Genomic DNA, 27,054 nt, shown 5'->3' on the forward strand with positions numbered 1-27,054 from the left:
GCTTGTATGAGCTTAAAGATCCATATTTGAATTGAAGGACAATCTAAATCTCGAGTTGAAGACATTGATTTTCAAAACATGCACTTGTTTGCGTGCAAAACAAATAAATTCTCGATCTTGATATCATAGTCGACCGTACAAGAGCAGAACACTTATAATTCCAGGCGCCAAAAGCTTTCAAACTTCCCGCTCACATCGAAATATCTCACGCCCGAAAGTTTAGCCCTGCAATATTCCAGTTTTACCACTACCACATGAACGGAAAAGGGTTGCTTTGGTAACTCCATTGTTTTCCCCTCTTTGCACCCAACATTCCTCCCACCTCCACCCCACCCTCGCCGTTAGGATCTCTGGTGATCTCCCTCTATAGACACTAAATTCCCAAGCCAATCCACTCATCCTCTCCGACATCTCCTCCTCTAGACGAGGAACACCATTTTCAATGGATCAGTGTTCTGGTTCGACCCTTAGCTTGGATTTCTCCAAGGGTTTGGTTTTTGCAAATGAGATCTATAGATCTTGTGGTGTCACTGTTCACCCTTCGGATGGCACGGGATCTTTCATCATGGTTGTGTCTTTTAGTAGGCATGATTTTCGCCTCTCTGATGATTCAGTGGCAGCAGCATTAGAAGAAGCTATTGGTGGATCGGCGACCGAGTTCATGGTTTCCAATATTCGTGACAAGGTATTGTCCTTTCATGTTTCATGCAAAAAAGTTGGTATCTACTTCTCACTCGTTGATCTTTTGCTTGTGAGCACTTTAAGTGTTACTTACTCATCTGGGGACATGGTGGTCCTAATTGGAGGTGCGAGGTTTTGATTTGGAGAAAAGAATGTGATGCTGAATGGGTTTTTCTTACCCCTACCAAGCGTCGTGCTAAGATCGGCATGATAACCATGCATAAGCGTCCGGCCAAATCTTCTCTGAAGTCTGGATCCAGTTGCAGGAAGAAACTTTCGTTTACCATGTTTCAAAATTATCCTGCATGCAAACGATATAGATACCCTACCACACAAACCTGCATTGATACTGTTCAAGATGCGAGTTATGTTATTAGTCCGCGCGAGCGTGCTATTATTCATTCTTCGCCGGCGTCGGAGCTCTGGTGGATGGTGGCTGCCCTTGCGATCTGTTTTGGTATTGTCCCAATGCAAATTTCTCGGTCAAAGGAAATCTCGCCTCAGTTGGATCATCATGCATTATCCTCGGAGCGAACATTGGGTGTTCTGGGATTTTTTCAAATCATAGCCCTTCTGATCCACTTCCTATTGTTGGGCCTATTGATCAACCTACCATATCTAGCACCAAGACTTCCCTGGTTAGCCCATCTACTGCACCTTATGTCAGCCCACCAACTCCAGTCAATGCTGAATCTCCCAATGCATGGCAAGTCAATCAGGATCATAACTTATCGCCCACCTGGATTTTGGGCTATTCTGTTGAAGATTTGGAGGGATTTTCTTCTATGGTTGATGAAATTGCGTTTTGGGTTTGGAAATGCCAAAACTGTTTTTTCAATGGCACATATCACCTCTAGTTGCACCAGTGAAATGCGTTGTCGTCGATGTTTTCGGCAAGGCCATAGGGAAAAATCTTGCACAGGATCAACACCTAACGGGCGTTTTAGATGGGTCCCACGCGTCATTGAGAGTCCATCTGGCAACTAGCCTGACAACACACTACCGATTTTGCCGCTTGACGCCTCGAGTTCCCTCCAATCTGCCGCTGTGGCTTGCTCATTGATACATCCCGTTGGGGATTCATAATCAACTTCTTCATTAGAGCCTACCACACCACCACCTGCATTACCATAGCCACCTTCAGCTCCGCCGTCCATCCCACAGCCGGAAAACACCACCACCCCCATCATCGTCACCATCGCCACCATTGCCACAAATTCCTCCATCGCCATCACCGGTTGAGATGGCCAAATTTGAGCTGGATCCCATGATGTACGTCCCGCCGGGCTTTGAGATCATTGATGGAGGGCCACTTCGTCTCCCTCGCAACTTCTTCTCTCCAGCTACTGCACCTGACAAGAGGCACGAGGAGTATGCCATTGGCATCGTCGAGCTAGGGCCGCTGCCGGCGGAGATCCCCCTCTACCGCAACATGGTTAGTGATTTCATTGTCAATCAGTTGGGAAGAGATTTCCTTGATGCTTAGCAATGGATTCAGGGGTTTGGACTCTTCCGTTTCTACAGTGCAGTTGCTAGGCAAGTTTTGATGGATCACCCCCTTTTGATTTGGGCTACGACTGCTTTGTTCGTTTTATTCCGGATGATGAACGGATTAATTGTAGAGCTTCTTAGGGCTTTCGCTATGGTTGGGTCATGCTTTTTGGTGTTCCTCTAGATTGTGGTCAGACTCAATACATTGCAGATGTGATTAGCACTTTTGGGTGTTTTCATGTTTGGCGCAAGACTGATCAGCTAATGGTGCGGACTTGTAACACCCCAATTGTAACATTTCCCAATATTGGCAATATAACCATCTTGTTCTTCATCAATCCCAAGTGGTTTCCTCCTTGTTGTTTTCATTCTGGGGATTTGCCTTGTTTATTTTCCTTTGTCTTGTCATATTTCTTTTTGCCATTTAGTGTTGCATCTTGGCCTCATCATAGTGTTGCACTTGTGCTTCTTGTCATGTTGCATTTCATCATGTTAATTATGTGCATTGTGTGTTTCATGCATGTTATATTATTTCTTGCCCATGTGTGATCCATGCATGACCACCTCCTTGCATCACCTTCTCTTTTCCTTCTACCTCCTTCCTACTTGCAAGTGCCATTATTCCCTCCTCCATTAATGTTCATTTGTTCCCTATAAATCTTATCCCATGTCCTTACCCTCTCTATAAATTTTCAGATCTTTTGAAGTTGATTTGGTTGGGTTCAAAAAATGGTTAAAGTTTGAACTTCATTCAAACATGGATTATTTTTCTACCTCTAAAAATGCCCAACCCAATTTTATCAAATAGAGTGTAGTTCCAGGAGCTTGAGGTTATTTTCATTTCTGAAAATATCCTCTCCTAGCCCCCTGACCTTTTCCTTTTCTTCAGATGCTTATTTAAATGAGTAGAAAGTTCTAAAAAGGAAAAGGGCCTCACCTGGGTTGACCTCCCTATGCTTTAGTCGCCGCGGCCCAGCTAGCGGGCCCAGTGAGGCACCCCGCAGCCCACCTGGACCCCGCGGCATCCTCCTCCCTGGCTTTTCTCACCTGCGCATGCACACACCTGGCTCGCTCGCTCACACGTGGCCTGTCTGGCCCGGCTAGTCAGCGAGCCCCCGTAGCCCGCAACCGCTTTTCGCCCTCTTCTCGCCGTTGCCATGGGGACCGCACAACCGAGAATGCGTGAGCTCGCGCTGCACGCCCTAGCCCCTATAAAGACCCCTCTCCTTGCCCTACCTATCCGATAGGGTTCCCTCTCCCCCTCACCGCCGCCGCCAAGCCACCGAACCAACAGATCCGCTGGACTCCGTCGTGCCCGAGCGCGTCCAGGAGTACGTGCTCGTCGCCGACATGCTCTCTGTCGCCCTCCACCCAGTGAACCCTGTCCATCTGCTTCCCTGACGTCATCTACATCCTCTACGTCCACTACTTCACCCAGGGACGCGAAGACTTCGCCGCCTTCTTCCTCTTCTTCACCATCGGCCTCTACATCATCTCCTGGAAGATTCCGGCATCCTCGACCTCGTTGCCTCCGTTCGAACGCGCGTGCATGTTCGTGGTGAGCACCTGCGTCATACCGTGCCCTTCTCCCTTGTTTTGCATGCTCTGGCGTCGTGAGCGCCTGAACCCATTGCCGCCGAACCTCGCTCCCGTGAGTGCTCCGACCGCCGTAGGCCCTCCGCGCATGTCCTTCGTGTTTGCCTAACCGCGTTGTCGAGGATATACCCCGCGCTGTGACCCGGTCGGAGATATAACCCGGCTGGGACTTGATGTTTCATTGTTGACCCGGCAGACAATAAGCCGGCGGGAACAGTTAAGCAGGTTAAGCCGGCGAGAATAGTTAAGCAGGTTAAGTCGGCGGACACAGTTAAGAATTGTAAGCCGGCAGACGCAGTCATGTAAGCCGGAAAACACAGTCATGTAAGCCTGCAGACGCAGTCATGTAAGCCGGCAGACACAGTCATGTAAGCTGGCAGACATAGTCATGTAAGCCAGACAGTTAAGCCAGACAGTTAAGCCAGATTGTAAGCCGTATTGTAAACCAGCTTACATTAAGAAGCCCAAGACGTTAAGAAGCCCATGGTAAGACGTCAAAATAGGTTAAGTCCTAATCCAAGTTTTACTCTACATGTAACCCACCCCTTCAACTTATATAAGGAGCGGCGGGGCACCCCAAGAGGGGGGGTCAAGAAAAAGAATCATTAAGGCAAGACACAAAGAGAGGAGAGCCGGATTTACGGCGTGTCCCTCATGAGCATAATGAGACCTAGCCACAAACAGTATGTAGGGTTGTTACCGGATGATGTTTCCCAGGGCCCGAAGCTGTCTAAACCCTTGTATTGTGTTGCGTCTCTCGATTCCGATCAATCCCTCTCAAGCTATCGCATAGATGCATTGGCCTCACGACTAAGTCCTCACACTAGGACATCTGCTATGACAAATCCACGACACGCATAGTGTAGATAAGTGCATGCAGCTCCTCGCCAAGACTTTTCTGTGCCGCGTTCGTCCCCGTCGTCGCTGTCTCTGTCACCTCATCGCTCCCGCTGTCGTACGGGGTCGTTCTTGTCATGCGTGTGTGTGGGATCCCCTAGTGACCCAGTTGCGCATCTCTATCGCTCATTCTGGCCACCGGAGCATCCCCGGTGAGCCTTCCGCCACACTTTTCCCATCGCCGACGCCCTCCCCTGTTTCCTCTGCTCGGGCACCGTTTGGGACCACGCGGGCCCCACCAGTCAGCGACACACAAGCCGGACCCACCAGTCAGCCTCTCAGGGGACCAGGTCCCACCTGTCATCCCCTCTCCCCTTATGTTATTTTCTTTTATTTTAATTCCAGGGAATATTCCATTTCATTAGGTGGAATCTTTCCATTTCGGGATAGTCCATTTCTGGCAATTTCCAGTATTCGAAAATGCCATTTCTGTCTATAGTCATTTTAGGCGGGGTTTCAGTTAATGCATTTGTGGTGATTTTTCTGTGGTGACCTAGACATATTATATATGTTTTTGGGCTAGAAAAATCCAATGGATCCATTGGTGGCATCCATTTCATCATATGAGCAAGTTTGCACACATGTCATTTTACATCATGTTGTTGTTTTGTCTTTTATGTGTATATTTATGCAAACATGATATGTGGTGTTTTGGCACATGTGTAGCTTCCTTTTCATGTCTACTCCATGCTAGATTTTATTAAATGCCAGGACATGCTTTGTATTGAGTGCCACAAGCTTGCAAAGTGTTGGAGATATGCCCTAGAGGCAATCATGTATGATGATATTTGCTATGTATTTATGAATAAAGATAGTCCTTGGACATTATCAATGATGTGTATCAGCAAGTATGTGACATGTTTGTGGGACTATGCATTGTATGATGACTGTCCTAAAAGGTCCCTAGTCGAAAGGGTTGTGTGGAAGCGCAGCCAACTAGACTAGCATATGACACAGTCGATGGCTTGGTCTCACTAGCCATGGAGCATTGGATGCTAACCGGATAATATGGACTTGGAAGGATCTGGTCAGATTCGACCTAGTCGGATCCGAGTCGAGATAAGGTCCGAGTCGGACAGACCCAACTATGAGACGCAGCGATATGTCATTTGTGAGTCTCCAGTACAACATATGTTCTATGTCCTAAGAACTGAGCTGACGCATGTACTCAGGATGGTTACAGACTTGCTTTGGGCCGACCAAATGCTACTCCGAAACTGGGTAGTTATAAAGGTAGGTTTTGGGTTTGTCTAGAACCATGCTACGACACGTGGTCGAGCAAGATGGGATTTGCCCCTCCGATTAGGAGAGATATACACTGGGCCCCTCGTGTGATCCGACCAGGATAAGCAGAGCCATGCGACAAGGATTATGAGATAACCCGGTTTGTGGTCGGCATCATTGGAACGAGAAAGAGGTCGGGCTAGCACAAGGATGACAGACCCGCCTTGAACCCGACAACATATATCGTGTGGCAAAAGGAATGGAAGTATGATGTACATGTTCGCCTAACCAGCTTCATAGTCTATTTGGTGTTCAACATGCCTTGCTAGAGGCCGCCACCAACTGCGCAGTTCGGAGGAGATCCGAACTGCGACCAAGCCGGCTTGAACCTAAGGGTTAGCGCGCTTAAGGGAAGGAACCTATGGGCTCGGATCCGAGGACACTGGTCGGATGTGATCCAAGCTGTATTGGATTGTGGCCGAGTAGACTTATGGGCTTTAGGGTCCGTGCGAGGCCCAAGTGTTGAGCCCGCGACGGACGCCTATATAAAGTGGAGGTGCCGCACACTCATGCGGTTGATCGCTTCGGCACTGTCACTAGGGTTTGCATGTGTTACGAATACACACCTCCACTCGCCGCCGACTATGTGATCAGACCTAGCAGTCCGCGCACGGTGTTCCTCGTGCACGTGAGGATACCATTAGAGGCAGTGCACTTGCGCCTCTCTGGCGAACCTGTACGTGTGAACCGACTACCGGCTATACGAGGGAGATCAGACGAGGAGGAGACGATAAACGCGGATGCGCTGCCCCAACTCTTCTTTCGCTGCACGACAGTGTGCGTCTAGTGGTAACGAACCGTGATCCATCTCCGGTAGCATGTTCTTGGTTGGTCTGCACGTAGGAAAATTTTAATTAGCAGTCGACGCACACTACCGTAGCTCCCAACAGTGGAATCAGAGCCTCTTCTATAAGATTTGGATTCATATCGTATGCATATTAGATATGGGGAGGCGATAGATGATGTCTGTTGTCGTTGATGAGATCGGCTGTGGGCACAGTTGATGAGATCAACTGCACATGGGAATCGATGTGGCTATGTTTTCTGATGATCGGAGTCGATGAGGTCGTGACACAACCTACCCCTACCGGTCAGTATCCGACATCGGGGTTAACAGTGAAACGTAAATCCGAATCGGGCTCGCGTTGATCGATAAGATCGGTCAGATCAGAGAATTCGGCGTGATCGGAATTCCGATGTGGCCGTCGTGTGCGTAGCGCCTTCTATTTCGTACACGATCACTCAAACCGGTAGAATGCGATTCTATGCGTAACTTTGTTTTGCAGGTTTGATGTGAATAGTATGGCTCATGTGTATGTGATGCATGTCTGTAAATTATACATGGCCTGCATGTCATGTTTGTCAGTCGGCATGAGCCAAAGTGTTGTCATTATATTGTATAACGACCTGCGTGCCGATTTGTGAATCTATGTAGAATTCATTACTAGCTGTAGTAGTTGGATAATAGAGATCAGGTTGGCGGCTAGGCGTCCCGACGTGACAAACAAGATGGAGTTTCTAGATGGTCATCGGAGTTGGTGCTGACCTAGAAGAACATCCATGAAGGAGCCATGCTATTTCACAGTATATGTTTTATTTGTGATTGTTATGCTTCATGTTAGAATAATAGAAAAATCCCTCGTTAATATCAAGAAATTTTCCATTCCCGATGTTGCACCTTCGCACGTCAAGTACGTCTAGTAGTGGGCTCATAAAATTGGGGTGCTGCTAGGTGTCCTTGAACTGAAGGGTTTGTCACAGCCCTAGCTTTGGCCTTTGCTTGTCTTTGCATATGCATCCATGCATCATCTTAAATTCAAGAAAATTGAATTGAGGGAATTCTCAAGCCTCAGAAATCTTTTAAAAATGATCAATATTAAAATATTTTCAAATGAGCCCAACAAAATGTTCCTCCTAATCTCTGAAAATACTGGCAAGAGCTAAAACTCGAACCAATATTTTTGGAATCACAGAAATAATTATTCTTGGGCGTTTGAATTAATTCACTAGCTATTTGAACTGGGTTTATATTTACTAGAAAATAGATATAAGCCCAATAATTTTGAAAGTTTGCATGTGGATCTGAACTAGTTTCCTAAGTCCACATAATAATTTTCAGAAGCATAAAAATCGGTTTGGTTTGAAAACCAAACTCAAAACAAACTTCAAACAAAATAGAAAACAGAAACAAACAGAATAGAAGAGAGAGAAAGAGAGTTTACTTGGGAGCCCACTTACCTGGCCCAACTCCTCTAGCTGGCCCAACCTACCTGGATATGCCAGTCGTCCTCAACCTCGTGCCAGAGGGCACGAGGGCGTGTGCCCACCGCCTACGCGTACGCGCCGCGCCACCTCCTGGTTGCCTGCTTCCCTTGGCCTCCTGTAACGTTGCCAGGCACACCCCTTCGACCCCTCTCACTCTCCCCCATGGCCCTCCTCTCCTCTGCTCCCTCTCTCTCGCCCTGACCGAACGCGCCCGTCGCCGCCATCCAAATATCAGCGCTGGCCACCATCGTCGTCTCGCCTCCACCAGCTTTCCAAAAGCTTCGCCAAGCCCCGATTAACCTCTCCACCGAAGGACGCGAGCTCGAAGGCCCCGCATCGACGCCACCAATGCCGTCTCTGAGCTCTACTCCGCCGGATGCCACAGCCAGATTCGTCATCTCTAGTTCATCCCCGAGCCTGACGAGACCTCCATACGACTCCCTGTGAGCTCCTCTCCCTTTCCCCTCGTACCCCGTGGTGGATTTGGTCCGCTAGCTCGATTCCCGCCATTGCCGAGAGCTTTCGCCATCGTATCTCATCGCCGTCGTGGCATGAGCTCGATCTGATCACGTCCGAGCACGTGGTAGTGCTCCAGGAGCTCCCCTAGTGCTCCTGCGCCGCTCAACCTGCTCGCAAGCAAGCTGCAGACCCGCGCCCCGGCCAAGCCAGAGCATCTCCGCTGCAAAGCTTATTGTCGGTGTCGCTACAGCCCGCATCAGCTCCAGCCACCACCACCATCGTACGCGCCCTGCTACGGGTGTCCGAATGCACCCGGCCGCGTGACCTCCCACCGTCGGAGTTGGCCGGACGAGCGACCTCGCCGTGCCCTGTTTATGCCGGTGGCTAAGCTCCAATTAGAGCTGACGTGGAGCATTAGGTTAGGTGCTAATCACTCGGTTAATTAACCCCTAGTGTATGACATGTGAGACCACTGCTGTTTAAAACACGAGTTAAGTTAAATAACCCCCTGTTAACACTCTATCTCACTGACATGTGGGCCATGGTGTCAGGTTTGACCTGGACCGGCCCCTATTGACATGCTTACGTCACACTGAGGTCATGCTGACGCAGTTAATCATTTGCTGGATTAAAAACAATCCACGAAATGCCAGAAAATAGTTAAAACTTCTAACATTCATAGTAATTCAACCGTAGCTCCAAATGAAATAAATTATATATGAAAAATGATCAGAAAAATTCAAGGAATCCATCTGTACCATTTCCATGCATGTTTGAACAATGTTTGTCCTATGTTTTGGACATAACAAATAAAGGGCATTTAAATAATCATATATGGATTTGGAATTTGAATCATGTATCCAAACCAACTTCATTTAAATCATAGCTAGATGCATTAGCTCAAATAAGAACATATTCCCATGTCATGATCATGCATCATATTGTCGCATTGCATTGATTGTGTTCTTTCTTAGTTGCCACTGTTTATCCCCTCCCGGTAGATGTGTACCGACGACAAGAACGATGACACCGATGAAGTGTATTCCTCTTCAGAAGTGTCAAGCAAGCAAAACCCCCTTGTTCATTCCGATACAATCCCACTCTCTCCCTCCTGCTCTCTTTTAATGCATTAGGACAACACTGATTCAACTGTTACATGTTGCGGTAGTTGAACCCCTTTCCTCTTCATGACCTGTCATTGCCACAGTAAATAGATGAAACCCACTAGCATGATTAGGAGTTGTTTGCGCCCTGATGTACCTACTCATTCATGCTTGTTGTCATGCCTGTTGTTGCTTAGAGTTGAGTCAGGTCTGATTCATCGGGGATGAATTAGAGGTGTGAGAACATGTCCTACTGTTGTGAGCTAAGTGTGTGAACATGATTTGGTAAAGTTAACGGTGAGAGGCCATGTTGGAGTACATGGTGGGTTGTCTCATTGAAGCCGTCCTTAGGAACTGAGTTCTGTGTTTGTAATCCATGAACAGCTACTACCACGCATTGGAATGCTTAAGTGCCCCTCTTGACTTATTAATCAACCTGATCTCTGTCCAGGAGTTGCAACTAGTTTCTGGTGTTTGTAGGTTGTGTTAGTAGTCTACCAAGTGGCACCCGGTATAGGTGGGCTTGGGACAGACTAGGCACAGTGGCACGGTGTACCAAGTGGCACCCGGATGGTGGGCTTGGGAACCCTGCTCACATCGTTTGGGCCCGTGAGCAACACCCTAGCCGGATCTCCTTGCGGATGGAACCCGAATAGGCGATAAACCTGGACTAGTGACTTGTGGGTTTGTTAGGTCGTGGCCGACTACCTCGCCAGGCTTCCGCTTGAACGTTGCCGAGATACACGATGTGTACATGGTGGTAAGTGGCGAGAGCGTGTGTGACGAAGTACACCCCTGTAGGGTTATCATTATCTATTCGAATAGCCGGATTCCTCAGATATGGAAACTTAGACCCCTTGCATCGTTCATAGACAAGTGAAAGTGGATACTCTAAAATGCGCAAGATAAGCGTGAGTGCAATGGATGGCCTTCTCGTAGGAAGACGGGAGTGGATCCATAGTGGTGTATTGATATGGTGAATATGTGGACTCGTGTGCGCCACCTCAAAAGAGTTACTTGCAGTCATAGTTTAGGATAGCCACTGAGTCAAAGACGGCTTACTGAAGGCAAACTCCACCACCCCCTTTGTTCATACTGATGCATATGTAGCTAGTTCTGATGTAAGTCTTGTTCGGTACATTTGTACTCACGTTTGCCTATTTTATGTTTTGTAGAGAGACGTCAGTCTCGCTAGTAGTTCCGTGTGGACTTCGACGTTTAGCTTGATACCTCAGCTACGATCCTGTGCCCTCAGCAGGATCTGGTAGATAGTCAAGCTTCTCAACCTTTTTCATTTGTAGAAGTCTGTACTCAGACATGTTAAGCTTCCGCATGTGCTTTGACTTGTATGCTCTGAATGTTGGGTCGTGAGACCCATGTTTGTATCATCTGGCTCTTCGGAGCCTAATGAATAAATACTTGAGTCGTAGAGTTATGTTGTGATGCCATGTTGTATTTACACATATCGAGCATATTGTGTGTATGATTGAAATGCTTGGTATGTGTGGGATCCGACAACCTAGTTGTTCATCCTTGGTAGCCTCTCTTATGGGGAAATGTAGTCTTGTGCTTCCATGAGCCATAGTAGTACGCTACAGCCCGGTTCACTGGAGTCCTGCTAGCCCAGCACTACTGCTACGGAACACTTAGACTGGCCGGCATGTGATTCACTTCGTTCCTGTGTCTGTCCCTTCGGGGAAATGTCACACGGTGACATTTGGAGTCCTGCTAGCTTGCTACAGCCCTGATTCACACGCTGCTGACCGACATGCTCGATGTTGATTCATGTATGCCTGTCCCCGTAAGTTAGTGCCACTTTGGGTTCACGACTAGTCATGTCGGCCCGGGTTCTCTGTCATATGGATGCTAGCGACACTATCATATACGTGAGCCGAAAAGCGCAAACGGTCCCGGGCCATGGTAAGGCGACACCCGTGGGGATACCGTGCGCGAGGGTGCAAAGTGATATGAGGTGTTAAAGGCTAGATCGGTGTGACTTAGAATCGGGGTCCTGACAGCTTTGGTATCAGAGCCTGACTGCCTGTAGCATTACAAAGCCAAGCTGGTCGAAGTCGTGTCTAGAAATGCTTTAGTTATATAAGGGAATTGATTGTGGATGGGAACGTAAGGCTCTTTTTACTCCTTATCCTCAAGACCTTCTGATCTCAGTCATCTTATCTTCTCTACGGGGTTAAGAACTAGGCTTCTCTTCTATCTCTCAGGATGACGTGTTACTAAACCGTAGTTGCCTAGGATTCTTGAGTTCAAGCCTCAGTTCAGTTCCTACTACTTCCATATGTTCATAGCTAGCCTCAGAACCTTGATATTGTGATGTTGAGTGGTTATGCCACCATTTTGCAGGATGTCTCAAATCATTTTGAGCATTTACAGCCGTTATGCTGTCCGAGTCATCCCAAGTTTCTAAACAGTCTGATGCATCTGCAAATCCCTTCCTCATGTTCCTGATTTCCTTTTGGGCCAGATTAAGCACACTAATCGGTGAGTTGAGGTACTCTATTGCCTTGACATATATGTTGGAGTTGTTATTATGACACTAGGGTATCTTAGAGTTGGTAATCTAGCCATGTTTGGTGTTCCCAGTATGATGATTCTGGCCCCCATTCTCGAAAGCATCTCGTGATGTTATTTGGTTAGTAGGTATTCTACCCCTGGGTTCTTGACCCAAGATCCACTCCACTTACCTCCTTTTGATAGTGTTTGCTAGTTCCTTTAGGATATTAGTAACCTTTGCGATAGTCCTCGAGGTCCATGGTATTTCCTTCTTCCAAGTACCATGAACTGCTTATCGCAGAAGTTCTTTTGAACCAAAAGATCACAACCAGGGTGCTCTTGAGGAGTACTCCATTCATATTGTGACTCTGCCAGTTCCATCATTCTTCATGGGTTATCCGGAAGAAATATGTTGAACTCGTTTGACATACTAACCCATGAATCCACAACTCAGAAAAGTTATATGTTCCTTGAGTTGTTCTCTTTAGTTGTATTCTGACCCCCATCTATCATTTGATTGTCAAGAGTATGCGTTCATTCGCTGTCGATGCCTATTCTATTTCGGAATGACTGGGAGAAACAAACTCCAGTACCTTGTCCATTTCTAGGATTGGGTCAAAGCAATTGTACTTCGCAGATCAAAATGCCAATCCAACTTTTGCTTTGTTCTACCCTGTAATATTACCCCCTTTATGTCAGGATTGTCATGAGATCTGCACCATCTCTTATGAATTCTTGACGCAGTGATACTTCTCGCCATCATTGCCTCATCCCTCAGTTTCGTGTTATTGTAACCAGAATGCCGACAAGTGAACTGTGATGCGTGAAATCAGTACTCCTAGCAAGTCCATTGCTTGGTAGTTATTGGACAATATTCTCATCCTTAGCGTGCTGGTTATTGAATCATCATTCTAAGACAGATTGTGCTACCTAGTCCTTATTTCTGGTGCACTCTTCGCTCAAGAGTTAGGATTGTATCAATCCCTTTCTTATTTAGATATATCATCTTGCCCTGAAAAGCAAGATTGTTCTTGAGCTTAGAGACATTTCGGTGGTTCGTGATTTTCCGGACATCTTAACGAAAGTATCACCAGGTCGTCCCCTGACCGATATGTTGAGTTCGTGATCAGGTTGGTTTTCCTCTAAACCACCCCTTCTCCAAGAATCTGTGTTGAATACCCTAAGCTAGTTGGTTGAGCTAAACAACAACTTGGAGAGTTGGAAGATAAAAAGCTTTGCCGAGTTTGGGTCATTCTGAAGGGATATCTTTGTGTGTGTGTGTGTGTGTGTTTTGATGAGAGATGATATCTTCATCGATTGTTCCTCGTGATCGGTTGTTGAATCTATCATCTTGTCCAAACCTTGATTTGAGTGTGGGCTATCATCAAATCAAGATAGAACCAACGATATTCATAATGTTTTTTTACTCGTGGTTGTTCCTCGAGCATACACCATTACATCCTTTGGTCTGACCAATAATATCACATTGTTCACATGATGGTGGAAGTCCAGTGATATGGAAATTCCGATGAGTTGTTGTTAAGCCCATCAGCGGCATCTTGTCTCCTCCATGATTCATGTTGAACATTGAGCTAGTGTTGGAAACTCTGTAAGCATTGCCTTCGTGTTCCGCTCATGAGGTATATGTTTTGGTGAAAGAAGTGACTTTCTCCAAGTTCACATGCATTAGTTTTAAGTTGCCGCCATGAATTTGAGAAATGTTTGTTTTGTTTCCTTTGGAATCATCCCAAATCAGTCAGGCATACGTGCTAAGTATTCTATTGTTTGGTAGATTAATTACCTCCACTCCATATGTATTCCCTAGCACACCAAGCCACTGATTGACTTGTTCAAGGAAAAGGAGTTGTTGTGCTAATCCTAGGTCATGCACAAGACTTTGTTACCAAGATGATGGTTCCCAACCAGAACTCGGTAGTGCTTGTTGTAAGACTACTATGTGGTCATGCTTTTCTTGGACAGCGTGTTCACAGGTATGTAGCAGAACCAGCTCATGTTTTGGAGCTTGCTATCGTAGTTCATCTCCGGAGAATCTCGCAACATCATCTCGTCAATTTGTGTTGCAACTCTTCTTTTCAGACATGTTGAGTCTAAAGTATCCTGTTTCTAACCAGATCTAAATCTCAGGCAGATATGATGGCTTGAACATTTCCAAGATCTATGATGTAGGTTCTGACGAGGTTGATGTTCTGGCCGACACACCTAGCCGGAAGATCTATTATTGTAGTATCTTGAACGAGCAATTTGACCATCTTCTCCATGAGGATTTGGTATGACTTATTCCACAAGTTGTTCCTTATGGATTTTTGTGCTCCCAAACTCTGACCTTTACTTGATGGCCATGTTGATGCTTTTAAGCATTGACCTGGTACCTAGTACATCAAGGAGAACATTAGAAGCAGAGTGCTAAATGTCTCTCGGTCGATCATCCCGATTTGCTTCTTTGGCATTGCTAAGGAAAAATCTGAGGAAGTGATGTCCTCCTTTGTATCTGCATCCTCCATCACCGTTTATCATGGTAGTATGATGTGTTGCCAGGATCCTTGGCATGGATGTTGGTAAAACCTTCGTGAATACGGAAATGCTCAAGTTCTTGAGAGCACGCTCGGTCATTGGATTATATCCTCGGTTTCAATTGGAATGTGCCTTCCGTTGCCGAGTTGTCCTATAACTCTAGTTTCCTCTCCAAACTGAGTATGCCATTCTTTCGAATTCACTCAAATGATCAATTCTGATTTTCCATAGGCTGGTATAGAGAGTTTCAATGATCTCTGTATCAAAAGTAATTCTTTTTGCCACTTAAGGGAATAATTCTACGAGTCACCTTCCCCGAGGTGTCCCGTTATGGTATCATGGGCAACTTAACTCCTCGCTACTTTGAAACCCCCCTCACCATCTATTTAAGCGTCGAATTGTTGCCTACCAATTTGAACCTTTGTCATATGTTTCTCATCCATCATCTCTGATGTGTGTTTTGTGTCTCAGCTCAAGGGATGTTTCTACGTCTCATTCCATGAGTTGATCTTGTGTTCATTAAGATCGATGATCCATTCTTGTTAGGTTGTCTTGCTCTCTTGTCACCATGTTGGATGAAGTTCTCGAAGGAAAGGATGTCATAATCAATATGAGGTAGCGGATCAACATCTCCGAGAAGAGCAGTTGGATCATGAAGATCGTGTTATTAGCTTTGTGTCCCCTCTGTCATCTTACCTCACGTCTTGAATCTCGGGACGAGATTCTTGTTTACTGGGGGTGAGTTGTCACAGCCCTAGGTTAGGCCTTTGCTTGTCTTTGCATATGCATCCATGCATCATCTTAAATTCAAGGAAATTGAATTGAGGGAATTCTCAAGCCTCAGAAATCTTTTAAAAATGATCAACATTAAAATATTTTCAAATGAGCCCAACAAAATGTTCCTGCTAATCTCTGAAAATATTGGCAAGAGCTAAAACTCAAACCAATATTTTTGGAATCACACAAATAAATATTCTTGGGCCTTTGAATTAATTCACTAGCTATTTGAATTGGGTTTATATTTACAATAAAATAGATATAAGCCCAATAATTTTGAAAGTTTGCATGTGGCTCTGAACTAGTTTCCTAAGTCCACATAATAATTTTCAGAAGCATAAAAATCGGTTTGGTTTGAAACCCAAACTCAAAAGAAACTTCAAACAAAATAGAAAACAGAAACATACAGAATAGAAGAGAGAGAGAGCGAGTTTACCTCGCAGCCCACTTACCTGGCCCAACTCCTCTAGCCGGCCCAGCCTACCTGGATATGCCAGTCGTCCTCAACCTCATGCCAGAGGGCACGAGGGCGTGTGCCCACCGCCCGCGCGTACGCGCCGCGCCACCTCCTGGTTGCCTGCTTCCCCTGGCCTCCTGTAACATCGCCACGTATACCCCTCCGACCCCTCTCACTCTCCCCCATGGCCCTCCTCTCCTCTGCTCCCTCTCTCTCGCCTGGACCGAACGCGCCCGTCGCCGCCGTCCAAATATCAGCTGTGGCCACCATCGTCGTCTCGCCTTCACCAGCTTTCCAAAAGGTTCACCAAGCCCCAATTAACCTCTCCACCGAAGGACGCGAGCCTGAAGGCCCCGCATCGACGCCACCATCGCCGTCTCCGAGCTTTGCTCCACCGGATGCCACCGCCCGATTCGTCGTCTGTAGTTTGTCCTCGAGCCTGACGAGACCTCCATACGACTCCCTGTGAGCCCCTCTCCCTTTCCCCTCATACCCCATGGTGGATTTGGTCCGCTAGCTCAATTCCCGCCATCGCCGAGAGCATCCGCCATCGTGTCTCCTCGCCGCCGTGGCCTGAGCTCTATTTGCTCACGTCGGAGCACGCGGTAGTGCTCCAGGAGCTCCCCTGGTGCTCCTACGCCGCTCAACCTGCTCGCTAGCAAGCTGTAGCCCCGCGCCCCGGCCAAGCCCAAGCATCTCCGCTGAAATCTCATCGCCGGCGCCGCTACAGCCCGCATCAGCTCCAGCCACCACCACCATCGTACGCGCCCTGCTGCAAATGTTCCAACGTACACGGCCGCGCGACCTCCTGTGGCCGGAGTTGGCCGGACGAGCGACCTCGCCGTGCCCTGTTTACGCTGGCGGCTAAACAACGATTAGAGCTAACGTGGAGCATTAGGTTAGGCGCTAATCACTCGGTTAATTAACCCCTAATGTATGACATATGGGACCACTGCTGTTTAAAACACGAGTTAAGTTAAATAACCCCCTGTTAACTCTCTATCTCACTGACATGTGGGCCACGGTGTCAGGTTTGACCTGGACCGGCCCCTTTTGACTTGCTTGCGTCACACTGAGGTCATGCTGATGGAGTTAATCATTTGCTCGATTAAAAACAATCCAGGAAATGCCAAAAAATAGTTAAAACTTATAAAATTCATAGTAATTCAACCGTAGCTCCAAATGAAAAAAATTATATATGAAAAATGATCAGAAAAATTCAAGGAACCCATCTGTATCATTTCCATGCATGTTTGAACAATGTTTGTCCTTGGTTTTGGGCAAAACAAATAGAGGGCATTTAAATAATCATATATGGAGTTGGAATTTGAATCATGTATCCAAACCAACTTCATTTAAATCATAGCTAGATGCATTAGCTCAAATCACAGCATATTGCCATGTCATGATCATGCATCATATTGTGCCATTACATTGATTGTGTTCTTTCTCAGTTGCCGGTGTTTGTCCCCTTTCGGTAGACGTGTACCGACGACGAGAACGATGACACCGATGAAGTGTGTTCCTCTTCAGAAGTGTCAGGCAAGCAAAACCCCCTTGTTCATTCCGATACAATCCCACTCTCACGCTCCTGTTCTCTTTTACTGCATTAGGACAACACCGATTCAACTGTTACATGCTGCGGTAGTTGAACCCCTTTCCTCTGGATGGCCTATCATTGCCACAGTAAATAGATGAAACCCACTAGCATGAGTAGGAGTTGTTTGAGCCCTGATGTGCCTACTCATTCATGCTTGTTGTCATGTCTGCTACTACTTAGAGTTGAGTCAGGTCTGATTCATCGGGGATGAATTAGAGGTGTGAGAACATGTCCTACTGTTGTGAGCTAAGTGTGTGAACACGATTTGGTAAAGGTAATGGTGAGAGGCCATGTAGGAGTACATGGTGGGTTGTCTCATTGAAGCCGTCCTTAGGAACTGAGTTCTGTGTTTGTGATCCATGAACATCTACTACCATGCATTGGAATGCTTAAGTGCCCCTTTCGACTTATTAATCAACCTGATCTCTGTCCAGGAGTTGCAACTAGTTTCTGGTGTTTGTAGGTTGTGTTAGTAGTCTACCAAGTGGCACCCGGTACAGGTGGACTTGGGACAGACTAGGCACAGTGGCATGGTGTACCAAGTGGCACCCGGATGGTGGGCTTGGGAACCCTACTCACATCGTTTGGGGCCGTGAGCGACACCCTGGCCGGATCTCCTTGTGGATGGAACCCGTATAGGCGATAAACCTGGACTAGAGACTTGTCAGTTAGTCAGGTCGTGGCCGACTCCCTCGCCAGGCTTCCGCTTGAAGGTTGCCGAGATACACGATGTGTACATGGTGGTAAGTGGCGAGAGCGTGTTTGAAGAAGTACACCCCTGCAGGGTTATGATTATCTATTCGAATAGCCGGATTCCTCGGATATGGAAACTTGGACCCCTTGCATCGTTGATAGATAAGTGAAAGTGGATACTCTAAAATGCGCAAGATAAGCATGAGTGCTATGGATGGCCATCTCGTAGGAAGACGAGAGTGGATCCATAGTGGTGTATTGATATGGTGAATATGTGGACTCGTGTGCGCCACCTCAAAAGAGTAACTTGCAGTCATAGTTTAGGACAGCCACTGAGTCAAAGATGGCTTGCTGCAGTCAAACTCCACCACCCCCTTTGTTGATACTGATGCATATGTAGCTAGTTCTAATGTATGTCTTGCTCTGTACATTTGTACTCACGTTTGCCTATTTTATGTTTTGCAGAGAGACGTCAGTCTTGCTAGTAGTTCCGTGTGGACTTCGACGTTTAGCTTGATACCTCAGCTACGATCTTGTGCCCTCGGCGGGATCTGGTAGATAGTCAGGCTTCTTAGCCTTTTTTCCATTTGTAGATGTCTGTACTCAGACATGTTAAGCTTTCGCATGTGCTTTGACTTGTATGCTCTGAATGTTGGATCATGAGACCCATGTTTGCATTATCTGGCTCTTCGGAGCCTAATGAATAAATACTTGATTCGTAGAGTTATGTTGTCATGCCATGTTGTATTTACACATATCGAGCATATTGCGTGTATGATTGAAATGCTTGGTATGTGTGGGATCCGACAACCTAGTTGTTCATCCTTGGTAGCCTCTCTTATGTGGAAATGTAGTCTTGTGCTTCCATGAGCCATAGTAGTCCGCTACAGCCCGGTTCACCGGAGTCCTGCTAGCCCAGCACTACTGCTCTGGAACACTTAGACTGGCCGGCATGTGATTCACTTCGTTCCTGTGTCTGTCCCTTCGGGGAAATGTCACGCAGTGAAATCCGGAGTCCTGCTAGCCTGCTACAGCCCGGGTCCCGTAGTCCTGTTAGCCCAGTTGCTACAGCCCGGATTCACACGCTACTGACCGACATGCTCGATGTTGATTCATGTATGCCTGTCCCCGTAAGTTAGTGCCACTCTGGGTTCACGACTAGTCATGTCGGACCGGGTTCTCTGTCATATGGATGCTAGCGACACTATCATATACATGAGCCAAAAGGCGCAAACGGTCCCGGGCCATGGTAAGGAGACACCCGTGGGGATACCGTGCGTGAGGCCGCAAAGTGATATGAGGTGTTAAAGGCTAGATTGGTGTGACTTAGAATTGGGGTCCTAACAGGGTTCGTGTCAGACACGGACATGCACTACATTAGGTTAACTTGACAAGGCTATCAAAACGCTTTTGGGCCTTGTGGAAAAAGAGGTTGGGAGCCGGGGAATTAGATACCTACCCGACTGACAGGAGTCGTATAGAGATACGATTAGTAAGGAGTTGCTTGCTGGATAGGAATGTTTCCTAGCAGTGATGCTAAAGCTCACTAGTCGCATGTGCTAGTCGGATCCTGAATGACCGAGAGTTTGTGCAGGAATGCTGACTTCAGTGGGAGTATTTCTGTTTAAGGCTAGAATTACTCTACGTAAACACATTGCTTAGTGATTGCATATTTTCTGGTGTAGATCAATGGCACCACCTGCTCAACTCAACTTTGCATTGAAATCAATTCTGGAAAAGGATAAACTAAATGGAACAAACTTTACCACCTGATATAGAAATCTGAGAATTGTTCTCAAGCATGATAAAAGGAAAATATTCTAGAGGATCTGCTTCCAGAGGGACCTGCCGATAATGCTAGTACCACAACCAAGAATGCCTACTAGAAACTCTTTGATGAATCAAACAAGATGAGCTGCCTCACGCTTGCTTGTATGGAGCTCTATTTGCAGCATCATTTCGAAGATGTTGGGGCTTTCGATATGATCGAGAGTCTCAAGAGCATGTTTTAGGTGAAGGCTAGGACCAAAAGGTTCAACGTATTGCGATCCTTGGTGGATTGTAAGCTGAAGGAAGGTGATCCACTAAGCCCGCATGTGATCAAGATGATAGGATTTGTACAAGCTTTGGATTGGTTGGGCTTCCCGCTCTTGGATGAGCTGGCTACTGCTCCAGTTCTGGATTCTCTTCTCCCCAGCTATGGGACGTTCATCTCGAACTATCATATGCATGGCATGAAGAATAAGCTCACTGAATTGCATGGGATGCTCAAAGTGGCAGAGCAGGATATTAAGAAAGGCACACATCAAGTGTTGATGGTGCATAAATCGGCTAAGTTCAAGAAGAGTTGGTCCAAGAAAAAGGGTAAGGAAAAGGGCACGGAGACGGTAACCTCCGCCGCTGCGCCGAAGTCTGGACCGGACTCAAAGACCATTTGCTATCATTGCAAGAAAACTGGTCACTGGAAGAGGAACTGTAGCAAGTGGCTTGCAGAGCATGGCAAGACGGCCGGGAATGCTGCTTCAGGTAAAGGTACACTTGTTGCATATGTTATAGACATTTACCTTGTTGACATACCTAGCAGCTATTGGGTATTTGATACCGGATCGGTTGTTCACATTTGCAACTCGATGTAGGGGCTGGTAAGAACTAGGCGTGTGGCACAAGGGGAAATTGACTTCAGGGTCGACAACAAAGCAAGAGTTGCTGCGTTGGAGGTCGGCACGATGCAGCTCCAACTTCCTTCTGGATTTATTTTGGAATTGAATAATTGTTATTACATTCTTGCACTTAGTCGGAACATTATTTCTGCCTCATGCTTGCTGAGTCAGGGTTATGAATTCAATTTAAAGGACAACAGTTGTTCGATTTTTTTGAATGGTATGTTCCATGGCTACGCACCCATTGTTGATGGGTTATTTATATTGAATCTGGAACAGGAACCGGTCTATAATGTGAATGTCAAGAGGCATAAGCCTAATGAGATGAATCCGACATACTTCTGGTATTGCCGGCTTGGACACATTAGTATGAAACGCATGAAGAAGCTCCATGATGACGGACTCCAAACTTCGACCGACTTTGGGTCGTTCGAGACATGCAAATCGGCAAGATGACTAAGTCCCCTTTCGCAAAGAGTTGTGAGAGGGCATCCGAGCTGTTGGAACTGATACACAGTGATGTGTATGGACCAACGAGCACAACTGCCAGAGGTGGCTATCAGTACTTCATGACTTTTACCGACGACTTGAGTAGATATGGATATATCTTTTTGATGAGGCACAAGTCGGAACCTTTTGAAAAGTTGAAAGAGTTTCAGAACGAGGTTGAGAATCAGCTCGGCGAGACTATAAACCTTCTACGATTTGATCGTGGAGGTGAGTACATGAGCTAGGAGTTTGATGATCATATGAAAAGTAGAGGTATAGTACCTCAACTCACACCTTGAGGTACGCCACGGAGAAATGGTGTATCGGAATGGAGGAATCGTACCTTGTTTGACATGGTTCGATTTATGATGAGCAAATCGGATTTACCCTTGTCATTCTGGGGATACGCTCTAGAAACTGCAACTTTCACACTTAACAGGGTACCATCAAAATCCGTAGACAAGAAACCACATGAGATGTGGACCGGGAAGAGTCCCAGTTTGTCTTTTCTAAAGATTTGGGGTTGTGAAGCATTTGTCAAGAAACTTATGTGAGACAAGCTTACACCCAAGTCAGATAAATGCATCTTCATGGGATATCTGAGGGAAACCTTGGGATATAGCTTCTACAACCGGGAAGAAAAAAAAGTGTTTTTTGCTCGGAACAGGGTTTTCCTTGAGAAAGAGTTTCTCAGTCGGGAGGCTAGTGGGAGGATACTCCGACTCGAAGAAATTCGAGGACCACTTAGGGACGGCTCGGCTGGTGATGAGATCATACTGGAGTCAGTCAGGGAACCCGTAGTGGAAGCGGCACCGGAACTATGGAAGTCGGAAAGATTGCGCAGAGTGCGTGATGTATTGTTGCTAGAAATTGATGAGCCGGCCACATATGCAGAAACAATGCTGAGCCAAGATTCCGAGGCATGGATGGAGCCATGAGATCCGAGTTAAAGTCCATGGATGAGAATCAATTCTGGGACTTGGTTGATCCGCTGCCTTGCGTAATAGCCATTGGTTGCAAATGGGTCTTTAAGAAGAAAACCGATGTGGATGGAAATGTTCACATCCACAAAGCTCGGCTTGTCGCTAAGGGTTATGGACAAGTTCAAGGAATTTACTACGATGAGACTTACTCGCCGGTAGCGATGCTGAAGTCGGTGAGGATCGTACTAGCTATAGCTGTATATTTTGATTACGAGATATGGAAGATGGATGTCAAGACGGCTTTCCTTCATAGAAATTTAACCGAGGACGTGTATATGATACAGCCCGAGGGTTTTGTCGATCCGACTAGCACTAGTAAGGTATGCAAGCTGAAGAGACCCATTTATGGGTTGAGGCAAGCATCTCGGAGCTGGAACATTCGTTTTCATGAGGTCGTCACTAGTTTCGGTTTCATTGAAAGCAAAGAGTACTCTTGTTTATACAAGAGGTTAAGTGCGAGCTTGATAGTGTTTTTGATCTTGTATGTGGATGACATACTACTGATCGGAAATGATGTTTCAATGTGAACTCGGTCAAGGAATCATTGAATGGCAAGTTTTCAATGAAGGACCTTGGTGAGGCAGTTTACATTTTAGGCATCAAGATCTATAGAGATAGGTCGAGGAGGCTGCCTGGCTTGAGCCAAAGCACGTACATAGATAAAGTGTTGAAGCAGTTCAACATGAGTGAGGCCAAGAAAGGGTTCTTGCTTGTCTCACATGGTATAAGGCTAAGCGAGACTTAGAGTCCTTCGACATCTGATGAGCGAAGCAGGATGAGTAGGATTCTGTATGCCTCGGCAATCGGATCCATCATGTATGCCATGATAAGTACGCGTCCCGATGTTGCTTTTGCAATAAGCCTAATAAGTAGATACTAGGGCAACCCAGGTGAGAATCACTGGGCAGCGGTAAAGCCTATTTTGAAGTACCTAAAAAGGACTAAAGAGATGTTCCTAGTTTATGGAGGTGAGGAAGAGCTCGTCGTAAGGGGTTACGCTGATGCTAGTTTCCAAAACGACAGAGTGGAGCAGTGAGCTGGATGAGTTCCAAGCAAGATACGGTGGCCGATTCTACTACAGAAGTTGAATACATTGCGGCTTGTGAAGCTGCAAAGGATGGTGTCTGGATCCGGAACTTTCTGGATGATCTTGGTATTTTCCCAGCCTCTCTAAAACCGTTGGACCTTTATTGTGATAATTCTGGTGCCATCGCACAAGCCAAGGAGCCGAGGAATCACCACAAGGTCAGACACATAGATCGGAAATATCACCTGATATGAAAGATCGTAAAGAGTGGTGATGTAGAGTTATGCAAAATTCACACGGATGCAAATGTTGCTGATCCGTTGACTAAGCCGCTTCCACAACCCAAGCATGAGGGGCACGTTAGAGCTATGAGCATTTGATGTCTATTTGATTGACTCTAGTGCAAGTGGGAGACTGTTGGAGATATGCCCTAGAGGCAATCATGTATGATGATATTTCCTATGTGTTTATGAATAAAGATAGTTCTTGGACATTATCAATGATGTGTATCAGCAAGTACGTGACTTGTTTGTGGGACTATGCATTGTATGATGACTGTCCTAAAAAGTCCCTAGTCGAAAGGGCTGTGTGGAAGCGCAACCAACTATACTAGCATATGCCACGGTCGATGGCTTGGCCTCACTAGCCATGGAGCATTGGATGCTAACCGGATAATATGGACTTGGAAGGATCTGGTCGGATTCGACGTAGTCGGATCCAAGTCGAGATAAGGTCCGAGTCGGACAGACCCACTATGAGACGCAACGATATGTCATCTGTGAGTCTCTAGTACAACATATGTTCTTTGTCCTAAGACCTGAGCTGAAGCATGTACTCGGGATGGTGACAGACTTGCTTTGGGCCGACCAAACGCTACTCCGTAACTGGGTAGTTATAAAGGTAGGTTTCGGGTTTTTCCAGAACCATGCTACGAGACGTGGTCAAGCAAGATGGGATTTTACCTTCCGATCAGGAGAGATATACTCTAGGCCCCTCAAGTGATCCGACCAGGATAACCATGGCCATGCGACAAGGATTATGAGATAATCTGGTTTGTGGTCGGTATCATTGGAATGAGAAAGAGATCGAGCTAGCACAAGGATGACAGACTCGCCTTGAACCCGACAACATATATCGTGTGGCAAAAGTAATGGAAGTATGATGTACAGGTTCGCCTAACCAGCTTCATAGTCTGTTTGGTGTTCGGCATGCCTTGCTAGAGACCACTACCAAATATGTAGTTCGGAGGTGATCTGAACTGCGATGAAGCCGTCTTGAACCTAAGGGGCCGCGCGCTTAAGTGAACGAACCTACAAGGTCGGATCTGAGGACACTGGTCGGATGTGATCCGAGCTGTATTCCAATTGTGGCCGAGTAGACTTATGGGCTTTAGGGTCCGTGCGAGGCCCAAGTGTTGATCCCGCGACGGACGCCAATATAAAGTGAAGGTGCCGCACAATCACGCGGTTGATCGCTTCGGTGCTGTCACTAGGGTTTGCATGTGTTGCGAATAGACACCTCCACTCGCCGCTGACTATGTGATCGGACCTAGTAGTCGGCCGCACGGTGTTCCTCCTGCATGCATGGATCCCGTTATAGGCGGTGCACTTGCGTCGCTCCGGCGAACCTGTATGTGGGAACCGACTACCGGTTGTACGAGGGAGACCGGATGAGGAGGAGATGATACACGCGGACGCACTGCCCCAACTCTTCTTCTGCTGCACAGCACTGCGCGTCTAGTGGTAACGAACTGTGATCCATGTCCCGTAGCATGTTCTTGGTTGTTTTGTGCATAAGAAAATTTTAATTTGCAGTCGACGCACCCTACCGTAGATTCCAACACAAAGTTGCTATGATGAATTTGTTTCTGCCATGCATGAATTTCCTCCAAGTCTGAAACATGTACATATCACTTGCCATGTTTGCATTGATGCTATCATCTTTTCTGTAGTTCTTTGGAACAAGTTCAGTAAGGGAGTTTTGTTAAGTGCATTTAGGGCTAGCATGCCATGCTAAAGTTTGCCATGATGTGTCCCTGTAGCATGTAGTTTACTAGCTCTAAACATTGCTACCTGATGTTTCCGTAATGCTCAGTGAATTTCTGCTAAGTCTGTTAAACTGTTGTCATTTGCATTTTTGCCATGCTGTTTTAGACCTGTTGTAGTGAGTTCTAGCAGTAGCTTAGTTTTCATGATTTGTAGAGATTCACTTGTACTTTACTGCCATGTCTTTTGTTTCCATGTTTGGATGTTGTAGCATATATAAACATTGCATCTAAGTTGCCATGCTACTGTTTTCAACATATTGCATTGTATCTTGCTTTGCTCGTCATTTGCAAACCGTGCATCTGTTTCCGGTGATCTTCATATCAATTTCATTCGAAATCTTTCAATCTTTCCCATAGCATGCTTGGGTTACCAAGGTTCTGCCCATATCCTTCATGACTCCACTGTTACCTTCTGGTTGATCGTCTCCTTCGTTCCGATAGATCCATAACTCCGTGCATACCATTCTTGTTATGCATCCTCGTTAGACTTGCATGTAGAACATGTTCCCACCATGAGTGGTTGTTTATTGTATGCTTGTATTTTCTTTGGGTAGTTCCGGGAGACGAGTTTGAGTACGAGGACTGAGGGAGTCCTGGATTAGGGGGTGTTCGGGTAGCCGGACTATACCTTCAGCCGGACTCCTAGACTATGAAGATACAAGATTGAAGACTTCGTCCCGTGTCCGGATGGGACTTTCCTTGGCGTGGAAGGCAAGCTTGGCGATGCGGATATTCAAGATGTCCTACCATTGTAACCGACTTTATGTAACCCTAACCCTATCCGGTGTCTATATAAACCGGAGGGTTGTAGTCCGTAGGCAATCAACTCCATACACAACAATCATACCATAGGCTAGCTTCTAGGGTTTAGCCTCCTTGATCTCGTGGTAGATCTACTCTTGTACTACCCATATCATCAATATTAATCAAGCAGGACGTAGGGTTTTACCTCCATCAAGAGGGCCCGAACCTGGGTAAAACATCGTGTTCCCTGCCTCCTGTTACCATCTGGACTAGACGCACAGTTCGGGACCCCCTACCCGAGATCCACCGGTTTTGACACCGACATTGGTGCTTTCATTGAGGGTTCCTCTGTGTTGTCGCCTTTAGGCCCGATGGCTCCTTTGATCATCAACAACGATACGGTCCAGGGCGAGACTTTTCTCCCCGGCTTTGGCGGCGACAGATCTTCGTCTTCGGCGGCTTTGCTCTGCGGGCCAATTCGCTCGGCCACCTGGAGCAGATAGAAAGCTACGCCCTTGGCCATCAAGTTACGTTTGGAAGCTTAAACTACACGGCTGACATCCGCGGAGACTTGATCTTCGACGGGTTCGAGCCACGGCCAAGCGCGCCGCAGTATCTCGAGGGGCATGATCTAGCTCTGCCCCCGGACAGTGTCCAGGAGGCCGCACATGCATCAGTTCCGACCCCTAACTCGGAGCCTATATTGCCAATCGAGGATGAGCGGTTGGACGTCACCTCGGGGGCTGCGATCCCAAAAG

This window comes from Triticum aestivum, chromosome 2A (assembly GCF_018294505.1).
Source record: "Triticum aestivum cultivar Chinese Spring chromosome 2A, IWGSC CS RefSeq v2.1, whole genome shotgun sequence".
NCBI classification, from domain to species: Eukaryota; Viridiplantae; Streptophyta; class Magnoliopsida; order Poales; family Poaceae; genus Triticum; species Triticum aestivum.